General features: G+C 34.7%; 1 long non-coding RNA gene across 5 annotated transcripts in view; it reads left to right on the forward strand.

Moving 5' to 3' along the window:
• LOC311589076 overlaps window positions 1-12,420 on the forward strand; it is a 162,896-nt gene that overhangs the window by 103,785 nt on the left and 46,691 nt on the right. For all 5 annotated transcript variants that reach the window (XR_014776409.1, XR_014776410.1, XR_014776411.1 and 2 more), the window contains one exon: window positions 7,093-7,166. This is a non-coding gene — a long non-coding RNA (uncharacterized lncRNA). The remainder of the gene's footprint in view (window positions 1-7,092; window positions 7,167-12,420) is intronic.

Genomic DNA, 12,420 nt, shown 5'->3' on the forward strand with positions numbered 1-12,420 from the left:
TGGAAGAGTTTAGGCATGAAAAGGGAAGGAGGAAACATGTGACTACATTATAATTCCCAAAATGAAAGAAATAATTTAAAAGCTGTACATATTACTATATATCAGTCTAGAGTACACTCTTAACATTTTTAAATTTTCTTTTATTACCAGGAGTCATGCTTTATTCTTTTTAGTTGAAATAAATGTTTCATTACTAGATACTGTAGATTAGTTAAATGCTAACTCAGAACATATCTCCAAGCAATTTGGATTCATAGGCACTATCTTAACAAATATGGCATGATGCCAGAGTGGCACATGAATTTTCCAGAGAGTCAGCATTCTTCCAGTAGGTTTGCAATGTATATATCTCTCAACTGCTGAAATTTTCAACACTGACTCTACTCCATATGATATAGCTTCAGACTCAATTACCTTCTTATGGGTTTTATCCTTTACACTTAAAACAATTCATGTACTGACACCAATCTCTCCCTAAAATTTTATCTCCCAACAGCGAGCCAGTCAGAGGCATTTTCCACATATCTCTTTATAATCATAAACTTGAAAGTTCTTTCTTAGCTTAGTCAAAGAAAGTATTAATGAAAGCTATTGCTAACCCAACCAGTCAGTGGCAAGTCCCTTCAGTCCATTTTTGTCAGTGTACCAAGGTTCTAAATCTGGGTCATGGAAGTTCAAGCTGATGGTGCCAGTTTAGCTCTTCTGGCATGCAGGCAATTTCTCAATATGTTACAGTGCTGAAGGATTGTCAGGGGAGAACAGATAGAAAGTCAGAAAGAGACTCATTTATAAGGGCTTGCTTTGATAAGAAGTATTTGTCCCTTTATAACTGACTTAATCTCATCCAAAACCGTCACTCTGAACAACACATTGACTCCTCTTTAGTCAATATGATGTAAAACTCCCACAGCATCAACAGTGTCAAACTTTAGAGTAAGCCTCCTTTAAATGAACTCACAAGGGACAGACAGTATTGAAGTCACGACAGATATCTACCGGTTAACATAAATTGAGTGTAGAATTTAACAAGGACTTCTCCTAAAATTCTATGGGACAGTAAGTATAAAGACTGTGTTTTTGTTTTAGTCACTAATAGCCCCTGAATTCTGAGGGTTAGTCTTTCTTTCAAAGGAGAAAGCTAGGACAAAATATGCATCCTACGTGTAGTTCCTAGAGGATAGCGTCTTGAATTTAAACTCTGGCGGACTCAAACTTCCTCAGGGACATGTGGCGGGAAGCTATCCATTCATGTTTCCTGTAGTCATGACTGTTTCCTTGAACATTCCTCACGATTTTTGGCCACTGAAGAACTCCAATGGAGTACTCACAGTCTCTATTATCATCATCATCGTTGTTGTTGTTGTTGTTGTTGTTGTTATATTATTAATTTCACATTACATCCGGACTGTAACCCCTTGATCTTATCTTCCTGTTCTCACTTCCCTATCCATTTCTCTCCCCTAGACCTTTGACAGGTGGGATCCTCTTCCTCACTGTCCACAGCCTATCAGGCCTCATCCGGACAGTTTGCATCCCTCTCTTCTGTGTTCCCACAGGGCCTCTTGCCAACGGGCAGTGATGACATCCGTGGCACCAGAGATCTTGACAGAGGCAGTCTCCCACTCGATCCATCTTCCCCCATGTGGAGAATGAGCTGTCTATTGGCAACACCTGAACAGTCTTCTGGTTCAAAGTATTTCTGGCTACCCGTCTCTTATTTAGGTGATAAGATTGTCTATATCATGGCACATCCAGATTAGCTAGACTGACCTCCTTGTACTGACCTGTTTCAGGCCAGTGCTTATTTTCAATAAAGTACATTAATATTTGATTTTATTACATCTTCAGCAATTTACTGTGACCGCGAAGGGTATGAATATTACAGTTTTCATTTCTATCTCAAATACCCTTTATTCCACCTCTGGAAATAGCCTATATCAATGGCTTTAGAGAAGAAGTAGCAAAGTAGAAACATTGGATAAAGGTTTAAGTTGTAAGTCCTCAGTTCTAGTATGAATTTGAACACTATTTTAATAAGTGAAAGAATTATTTGTATATCACATTTTCTTTTTACATATTTAGTGCTTTTCAGAATAGAGTTGAGAAAATTAAATATAAATTCACATAGGACAGAAATGTATAAAATCATTATTAAATTGTGTTCTGTCAAGTTCTATGCATAGAACTAAGCTTAGTTAATCTATACTAGAAGATTTAACACTGATGAGTTAGATTAATTTTTCAGTACAGTGACAACACTCTAACAAATATACAATATAAAGAGTGGGCTATGAAATGAAAAGTAAAAGCATCCAGAATCTAAGGTGAATTGTGGGAAGACTAGTTGTGATTAAGAACTTACTTAATGGTGATTGGAAAAGGCATTGGAGCTGTAGATTCAAAGCACAAACATGAAAATATAGAGTAAGAAAAATTGAAGATTAAGTGTGGACTCAGAAGTTTGGAACTTAGCATCTTTCATTTGAGTCCTTCTCTGCCCAAAAAAACAAAACATATACACACATGTGCATGCGTATGTGGAGACAAGATTCATTCTTAAATGTCCCTCACCATCTCTATTTCATTTTTCTGTACAAAGTCTTTCATTGAACTTAGTGCTCATCAATTCCAGTAGGAAGGCTGGCCAAGGAGCTCCAGTTCCATGGATCTGCCTGTCTCCCAGCCTCCAACAACGAGGCTGCGATAGTTGGCAGCATCGCTTTTCTGAGAGAGCTCTCTGTCCCCAGCCTCTAGAGCTCTGATTCACAGAGTACATCTGACTTAGGATCTCTGTAGAAAACATTAGCACAACCAACTTTTGTTAATGCTGTTGTTGAGATAATTTTGGAAAATTACATTTGCGCCTTAAAAGTTCTGTGATCTTGAAAATCGTTTTTAGCCAAAGTTAACATGAAAGACAAAGTAGATAAAAACCCTTCGTTTTGGTTATTTAGTGTTATTATTGATAATAGACATAGCTTTTCTTTCTTTCCAGAATCAGACTACTATGTCCTTGTAGACATTATCTAGGTCCATCATTATGTTGGACCTTCTAGGAACATTCTGTGGATTCTTTAATCTTCTTATATGTATGTCATGAGCTTATTTTTTTTTAGGGAATGAAAGTAAATATTTATAGCTCTTTTATTCACATTCATGTCCTGTCAGTGAAACAAACAGACAAAACAGGGCCTTTCCAATTGATGTGAACTATTCTCGTAGAAATGGTGCTTAAAACATTCATTTAATTTTCACATAAAATCACATGAAATTTCTAAGGTAGTTTTTCCTTGGCTTTGTAATATTTCATTGAACACAATCAATTTTTTATTTCCTCCCCTTCCTCCTTTCAAACGATTTTCTTCATTTTTTTCTTTTATTTTCACTAGTATCTCTCTCCAGAAACATACAAATATATTTGAAAGCTACCAACATTTTAATTGTAAACATTCACAATGAATGATTAGAATACCATTTTATACACAGCTATATTTATTTCAAAACCCAATCTATTTTTATTATTTATGGATATTAAATAATCTTATAGCCAGACAAATGTACAATAGTATAAATGATTTCTAAATTCTTAAATTAAAAAAAATAGCAGGGAATAAAGAACTTTTACTGGCATTTGCAGACACACAGTGAAAATGTGACTTTCCTAATGGTAGTGTTTGAGAGACTGTCTCCGTATGCCTTTTCATATTGCTAACATTTTGATATAGTTGGCATAATTTATTCATGTAGGATCATGGCATTATAGAAACAAATAGAACAGAATGGTCTCTCTCTTGATTCAAACAACACATTTTTGGTAGAAGCAAAATTGCACAGCCCACAGAGGGTCTTATCTGATCTTAGGCAACAAGGATAGATATCAATTTTAGAGCTCTTCTAGTACATAGTGTCAGGATTCACTCTCCATTTTAATTAAGTAACACCTTTACAGTTTTATATTTTATTGAGCAAGCAGGTTGTCAAGGTAACTTGATTTTCTTAAAGCAGCAAAATTACCATCCTTCAGGATAACTGTTAGAGTCACCCAAAGACTATTTTATTTTGTGAGCTTAGAATTCATATGATATGAGCACATTTAAATCTGTAGATGGTGTTCTGACTGGCAGGAATCAGTGCTAACGCCTTTGATAGATTTCTGTAAGTCCAGAAAATGTCCCATCTCATTCCTTGGCCTAGCAAATGCCAGAAATAATAATAGTGTTAGGTAATTCTTTAAAGCAAGCCATCTGAAAACCATGACTTAAGACCTCACTGATATATATTTTTTCGTGTCATTTCCCTCAGATGCCTGAGTTCTCCTTGCTTTTGAGAATACATTTAAGTAGCAAGTGACTGGGCAAACAGATCAAGACCTTCCTGTCATCAAAGTGATAAGAGCAGGGTGTTACATAAGGTTACTTATCTTTCTTTTCAGTCCAACTGACTTCACTGATCTTAGAGAAACAGTTCTCTAATACAAAGGAAAAACAAATAAGCAAACAAACAAAAAAAATAGAAGCAAAACTTCTTGAGATCTTGATTTTAGGGCTCATAAAATGTTGCTTTAGACACATTCTGAGTTGGCCAAAACAATTTATAATGCCAGCCAAAATTCAAAGTTATTAATTGACTAATTGACTTTAACTCTTAATTACAGAAACAGAAAAGAAAAAAAAAAGCCTCATTTTAAGCTCAGGAAAGCATTCCTCTAAAATGGCATTGTGAGTTAGTGTTCATTTCAAAACAGAAGCTGCTTCTTCCAAAAACATGGAGGCATACAACAGTATAAGGGATTAGTCATCAGTTCTGACTGCAATTGAGGATGGACATGTGTGCTCAGTGAGCACCCTGAACAATTGTATGTGGCCGCTGAATGAGGTTTATTACTGAGTGTCTTGGTGAATTCTGTTAAGAGAAGACAGTTTTCTTAGGTGAACACTTGGAGGAAAAGCTTCTTAGTACAAAAAAAGAAAAATTAGTTTTTTTCATGCCAATATGATGATATTTGGAATAATATTCTGACAATGAATTTCATATATCCAAAGTAGAATAGTTAAAATGACATTAGCTACAGGTCCTATAATTGATAAAATGGATACCTTTAAATGTAGAAAAAATCTCAAGTAGCTATATAATATATAACAGTCATAGGGGAGGGGAATAAGGGGAAAATGGGAGGGAGGGAAGAATGGGAGGATACAAGGGATGAGATAACCATTGAGATGTAACAAGAATAAATTAATAAAGGAAAAAAAAGTCTTCTGATTAAAAAAAAAATAATAATAATATATAACTACATACATGAACTACTGTCATCAGGAAAAGTTAATAATTTGTATAGCTACATAGATTATGAAGAAACATAACATGACTATTTATGGAGCAGAATACAAGCCTTTCATATTGAGTGCATACTGTAATTCAATATTCCTTTGAAGCATGGATTTTTAACACAGAATTATAGCACTGGGTAAGCTTTAAAAGGACCAATTATTTAGCAATTATTTTGGAAAGAAGGGAAGTTTTCCATGACTGTCATATAAATAATTTAAAAATATAGTTCTTTGTTATGAATGATAGGGAGAACCTATGACATATATTATACTATATTTAAAAAGGAAAGATAGGAATTGACTACAGTTAACTTTACAGAGGAAACAGAATGTCTGTGGGGTAGGAAAGAAACATACATTTCATGTATGTCCTTCATAAAGGTTTGATTTTGTTGCATATATTCAAATAATCTACTCCTGACATGATTACTAAAGTGGCACAGAGATGCCATCAGGGGAGAGAAGAATGACTGAATTGCATTCTAAAGGTCACATTAGTTCATGCATTTTCCAATCTATCCAACTTAGAAGCATATAACCTAGCTTCAAATAGTATCTTTAATTAAAAAAAAAATAAAGACGGGAAAGATGCCAATCTGCAAAAAGATACAAACTTGAAATCTTTTCAGCTTCGACTAATGCTGGAACAGTTCTGCCAAGCCACTGCATCCTCTAATTAATTCCATCTTATGAATTTTGGACCTAGAACAAACCCAGTAGGCAACCATGGGATAATATATCTCTATTCGTGAAATAATTGGCATGGTTGCATCTTTATACTGTGACCTTGGCCTCATTAGAACCAATCTTTAACTACCTTAGTGGGTTAGATACTACTTAGTAAGTAGAGTTCTGCTTTATTAGTCCACGTATTTAAGGTATAAAACTTCCCAACCTTTCAGGTTGGAAAAAGACAGGATTACTCATGTAAGACTAGGTTTCCCCACCTAAAAATGTTTCTCCATAACTGTCTTAATCAAGCATTGAAAGAAAAATGGCAAATCTCTAAAAGTATTTTTGGGAGGAAAATAGAAGGAAAGCTATATCCTGTAGCTGGCATTTCACCCCTAGGAAATAGGATTCTTTGCTTTAAGCGAATCAGGTCAGTACTCGCTTACTGATTAAAAACAACACAGAAAAACAGGGATAAAATGCCTTCATGCTAACAAATTTCATACTCTGTGGTGAATATGATGACCATGGATATTTCACTTTGTAAATAAAAACTATTCATGCAGAGACAGAGCTTTCTTACATGTTTCAGGCTTTATATGCATTAACTGTCTCTGTTGACATGAATATCATAATTATTGTGGGATGCCCTGTGAGGAAGATGATTGAGAAACACCCTTGTTCTCTGTCCCAGAAGGGAGTTCAGAAACTCTGGCAAATTAAATGCCCTAATTACATGATGAAGATGAGCAACATGATACAGGGCATTTAAAAAAATGGACAGTTCCTAGTGTTTGCAAATGTTTCATGGACCACTTTCTGCCTCTCTGCATGTATTCAGTGAGTCTAGTGATTGTTAAATGGTCAATAGCAGCAGTTATGGTAGTGGATGTGGGCATAATTTTGGAAATAATCATCTAATGTGCCACATGATAGAATTACTTTGATAATTAAAATATTAAGCTTGTGAGGAATTAACAGAAGATACATTGGATAAATTTATTTGCCTTGTGAATTCTACAATGGGATATTTTATTGCAGTAGGAGATCCTTAAAGAAGCTGTAATCTCTGTTTCTTTTTTTTTTTCAGACATTTACTGTGTTTATTATCAATGAAATGAAGAAATCAGAGCAAACATCAGCCAGGAGTTTTCATCATGAGGTGTAAGTTTTTAGATTTAGCATTACCGTTTATTAGCTTCATGATACTAAGTCCTGTTATATGATTTCAATAATAATGGTATCCACAACAACTGGTTTTGCTGTGATTAAATGATGTAAAACATCTTAAACATTTAGATCAGTATCTTGTTCACTAATCATGAACATCATTTTCAGTGTTTCACATCATTACGATAAGTACTTGTACTATAATTTGCTTAATTATCTCTTTATTATTAGTTTCCAAAATCTTTACGATTCATACAAGTTTGATAAGATTCATTTATTTTGTCTATTTCATTATTCCTATGAAAAGGTAGAACCTCTTAAATATCTTTCATACTACTCTTTAGTACGCATATTCCATTCTCATTAGTTGTGAGGATTCCTAGTGCCAAACGATGTCCTATTTTCACCCATTCTTAGGTTGTCTGCTCGTCTCCTTATATTGATACAATGCATCACCACCAACACCAGTCACTGCAATGTTTTCTTATGTTATTTAAATTGTTATTATTATCTTCCATATGCCTCTCCTTTCTAAGAATAAATTACTTAATACGTATTACTACTAGATTGCATATGTTTTTAAAATTTTTAGACTGGATTTTATTATAAAAATATAGTACTTTCAGATGTAGTTTATGTTTTTTAGTTTATTTATTTATTAATTCATTCATATTACATCTCAATTGTTATCCCATCCCTTCTATCCTCCCATTCCTTCCTCCCTCTTACTTTCACCCTATTCCCTTCCCCCATGACTATGACTAAGGGGCACCTCCTCCCCCTGTATATGCTCATAGAGTATCAAGTCTCTTCTTGGTAGCCTGATATCCTTCCCCTGAGTGCAACCAGGCCTCCTCATCAAGGGAACATGGTCAAATATGGGGTACCAGAGTTCATGTGAAGGTCAGTCCCCACTCTTCGCTCGACTGTGGAGAATGTCCTGCCCATTGGCTAGATCTGGGTAGGTGTTCAAGGTTTGCTGTACATATTGTCCTTGGTTGGTGCCATACTTTGAGCAGAACTCCTGGTCCCAGGTCAGCCTGTCATAATGTTCTTCTTGTAGATTTCTAGGACCCTCTGGATCTTTCTATTTACCCATCTCCCATACTTCTCTCACCTAGAGTCCCAAAAGAATGTCTTCATATCTGTCCCACTTTCCTGGTAGGTGAAGACTTTCATGGGACATGCCCCTTGGGCTAGTATGCAGATATAAGTGAGTATATACCATTTGAGTCTTTCTGCTTCTGGATTAACTCACTCATTATGATCATTTCTAGCTCAATCCATTTGTACACAAATTTCGGGAATTCCTTGGTGTTAATAGCTGAGTAGAATTCCATAGTGTAAATGTATCACAGTTTCTTTTTCCATTCTTCTACTGAGGTACACTTGGGCTGTTTCCATGTTCTGGCTATTATGAATAAGGCTGCTATAAACATGGTTGAGTATATGTCCTTGTTGTGTGCTAGTGCATTTTCTGATTATATTCCAAGGAGTGGAATAGCTGGGTCTTGAGGTAGCCCTATTCCCAGTTTTCTGAGATAGAGCCAGATAGATTTCCAAAGTGGTTGTACTAATTTGCATTCCTACCAGCAATGAAGGCGCTTACTTTTATGAAATTCTTAATATTGTTTCAAAAAATCTCTCTTCTGTGATATAGATTTCTTATGTTTTATTTGCTTTATAGTTTAGACTACAATTTTAATTGATGTGTATAAATTGTGCATAGTTATTGTTTTTAAGACATTTTAAAAGTAAATAAAGCACTTTCAATTTATTCCCTCATATACTTCCCCATTTATCCTCTTTTTTAGTGCCTTTTGGTTGCCTCAGATAATCTCTCTTCTATTTTACTTTCATATAATTAGATACGTGAATATAGACAGACAGAAAGACAGACAGACAGACATTATATATGTGTGTGTATACATATATATAAATATATACATGTGTGTATATGTGTATAATACATATACAAACACGTGACTGTGAAATCTAGGATCTGAATTCATTATTATCTCCCATAGTCTCACTTATTTTGCTTAATATGATGATTTCTAGTTCTATCCACTCTTTCCAGAAAGCACCAATTTCATATTCATTTTTGGAAGACACTGAAGGTAATTCCAGTTTATACCTTGGCTACTTTAAATAGTACTGTGATAAACATATGAATGTGAGTGTCTTTGTGGTGTACTAACTTAAAGTCCTTTGGAGATATTAGTGTTTACCCAGGAGTAAATACCTCAATGTATTTGTACTCATGAGGTTATGAGCAACAAAATTATTCAAGAGAAGAGGAAATCTTAATTTAAAAACTGTCCCAATATCATTGGACTACAGACAGGTATGCGGAGTATTGTTTTAATTAATAATCAGTGTGAACAGTGTCACTCCTTGCAGGTAATCATGGGTTGTGTAAGAGAGCAGAATGGGCAAGCCATGGAGAACAAGCCAGTAAGGAACACTTTTCCATGTTCTCTGCATCAGGTCTTACTTCCAGGTTGCTGTCCTCTTTGTAATCCCTTTCCAACTTCCCTTGGTAAAGGACTGATTTTAAGCCAAAAAATGAAATTTACTGTTTTCTCCCTAAGATGGTTTTGGTCAGATATGTTCTCACAGAAATATACACATTAACTAGACAGACAAGGAGTATCATATTTTCAAGTCTTCATTTCTGTTTAGATTCTTATTTGTGATAGCTACACATGGGGGTGAATGAAAAAAATATCAATAGGTAATTATTGTGACATCTATTCATTTGTCTTATTTTGGTATCTAATATGCTTCCCATTATTGAATCATGAATTTGTCTTCACATGACCTTTATTTACAAAACAACATATTTGGTAGTGTTTACAACAAAAGGAGAATATGAACCATACATTATTAAATCAGTATTTTAGAATTTCAAATTAAGTAGTCTTTTTACATTAAAAAAAAAAAAAGAAAGAAAGAAAGAAAAAAGAAAAAAGGAAAAGAAAAAAATCAAGAACAAGTCAAGGCTGTCCACTCTCTCCATATATATTCAATATAGTACTTGAATTTCTAGGTGAAGCAATAAAGCAGCTAAACAAGATAAAGAGGATACAACTTGGAAAAGAAGTCAAAATAGTGATATTTGGTGATGATATGATAGTATACATAAATGACCCCAAAATAATCTAGTAAGGAAATCCTAAAGCTTATAAACTCCTCCAACAAAGTGGATAGATACAAGATGAATTTTTAAAAATCAGTAGTCCTGTTTTATACAAATGACAAATGGGCTGATAGAAAAATCATGGAAACAACACACTTCACAATAGCCAGAAATAATATAAAATATTTTGGGATAACTCTAACCAAGCAAGCAAAGACTTGTATGACAAAAACTTCAATTCTTTCAAGAAATTGATTTTCTCAGAAGATGAAACAATCTCCCATGCTCACAGATCAGCAGAAAAAACAGTAGAAGTGGCTATCTTACCAAAAGCAATCTATAGATTCAATGAAATTCCCATCAAAATTAAAGCACATGGTGGGAGAGCTGGCTCAGCTGTTAAGAGCACTGAATGCTCTTCAGAGGACCTGAGTTCATTTTCCCAGCACCCATGTGGAGCTCACCACTCCAAGGTCTGACACCCTCACACAGAAATACAGGCAGATAAAGCACTAATACGCAAAATAAAAATGTCAACACATTTCATTACAGAATTTGAAAGAAAAATACTCAACTTCATATGGAAAAAGAAAAAATCCAGGATAGCTAAAACAACTCTGTACAATTAAAGAACTTCCAGTGGTGGTGGGGGGGTGGATTAATCATTCCTGATTTCAAGCTATGCTACATAGCTATAGTAATAAAACGACCTGTTACTGGCATAAAAACAGACTGATTGATCAACAGAATTAAATTGAAGACACAGACATAAATCCACACACCTGTGGAATCTGTTTTGATAAGGAATCAAAAATGTTCCATGGAAAAAATAAAATATCTTCAACAAATGGTCGTGGTCAAATTGGATGTTAGCATGGTGAGGACTGAAAATAGTTCCATATCTATCACCCTGCGCAAAATTTAAGTCCAGGTGGACTAAAAATATCAACATAAAACCAGATACAGTGAACCTTGTAGAAGAGGAAGTGGGGATTATCCTTGAATTCATTGGCACAGGAAACAACTTCTTCAACAGGACACCAATAGCTGAGGAACTAAGATAAATAGGACCTCATGAAACTGAAAAGCGTCTACCAGGAAAAAGACACTGTCAATAGGAGAAAACAACAGCCTACAGAATGGAAAAAGATTTCCATTGTTATACAGATGACAGAGGATTAATTTCCAAAATATATAAAGAATTCAAGAAACTAGACATCAACGAACCAAATAATCCAGTCAAAATATGAAGTACAGATCTAAACAGAATTCTCAAGAAAGGAATCTCTAATGGCTGACAGACACTTGAAGCGAAACAGCATCCTTATCCACCAGGGAAATATAAATTTAAACAGCTCTGAGAGTTCATCTTACTTCTGTAGAATAGCTAAGATTGAAAATATTAATGGCAGCTCATTCTAGCAAGGATATGGATCATGGGAACATGTCTTCACATGCTCCGCACACACTAGTCAGGATCCCACATAGAGAGCAGTGGGTGAGTCTTCCTGTGTTCATTATTATAAGCAAGATAAGTCCCACAGCCCTGAACAGTCTTTCAGATCTCAGGTGATAATACATTCTCTCAAGTTGTCTGTCTCAGAACTCAATTCTGAAAGTTCAGAAGATGCCCATCAGGCACCAAAGTATTAAAAACCCAACTCTCAGATACACATCATCTCACTGATTTGGTTGTATGAATAATACATTTACATTTTAGACATTTTACATGTTTGTTTATAGAAAAATACCTGAGTTAAAATGGCTTGAAGAGAAAATCCACAAAATTTTGGCTTATTAGTTTCTATGTAGCATGTTGAATTAGTGAGTGAAAAAGATACCAGGAAAAAGGTGATAAGAAGGCTTGTGAAACAGCCAGAACTTCAGTTTAATTCTCATCAATTAAATCTCCAAAGTCATAATACCACACACTCAAATAAAACATTAAAAAAATCATTGATTAAACTGTCAAATATTTACTTTTGTTCATTGATTTTCACCATTTTATTTTTATTAGACACTGGAATTTCAGAAGCACAAAACTCTAATATTAATTTGACAGTGTCACCTACAGTTTAAATATTAATGCAATTCTCTTCTTGGTAG

The sequence above is a fragment of the Acomys minous genome (genome assembly GCF_964271855.1).
Source record: "Acomys minous genome assembly, chromosome: 18".
Classification (NCBI taxonomy): Eukaryota; Metazoa; Chordata; class Mammalia; order Rodentia; family Muridae; genus Acomys; species Acomys minous.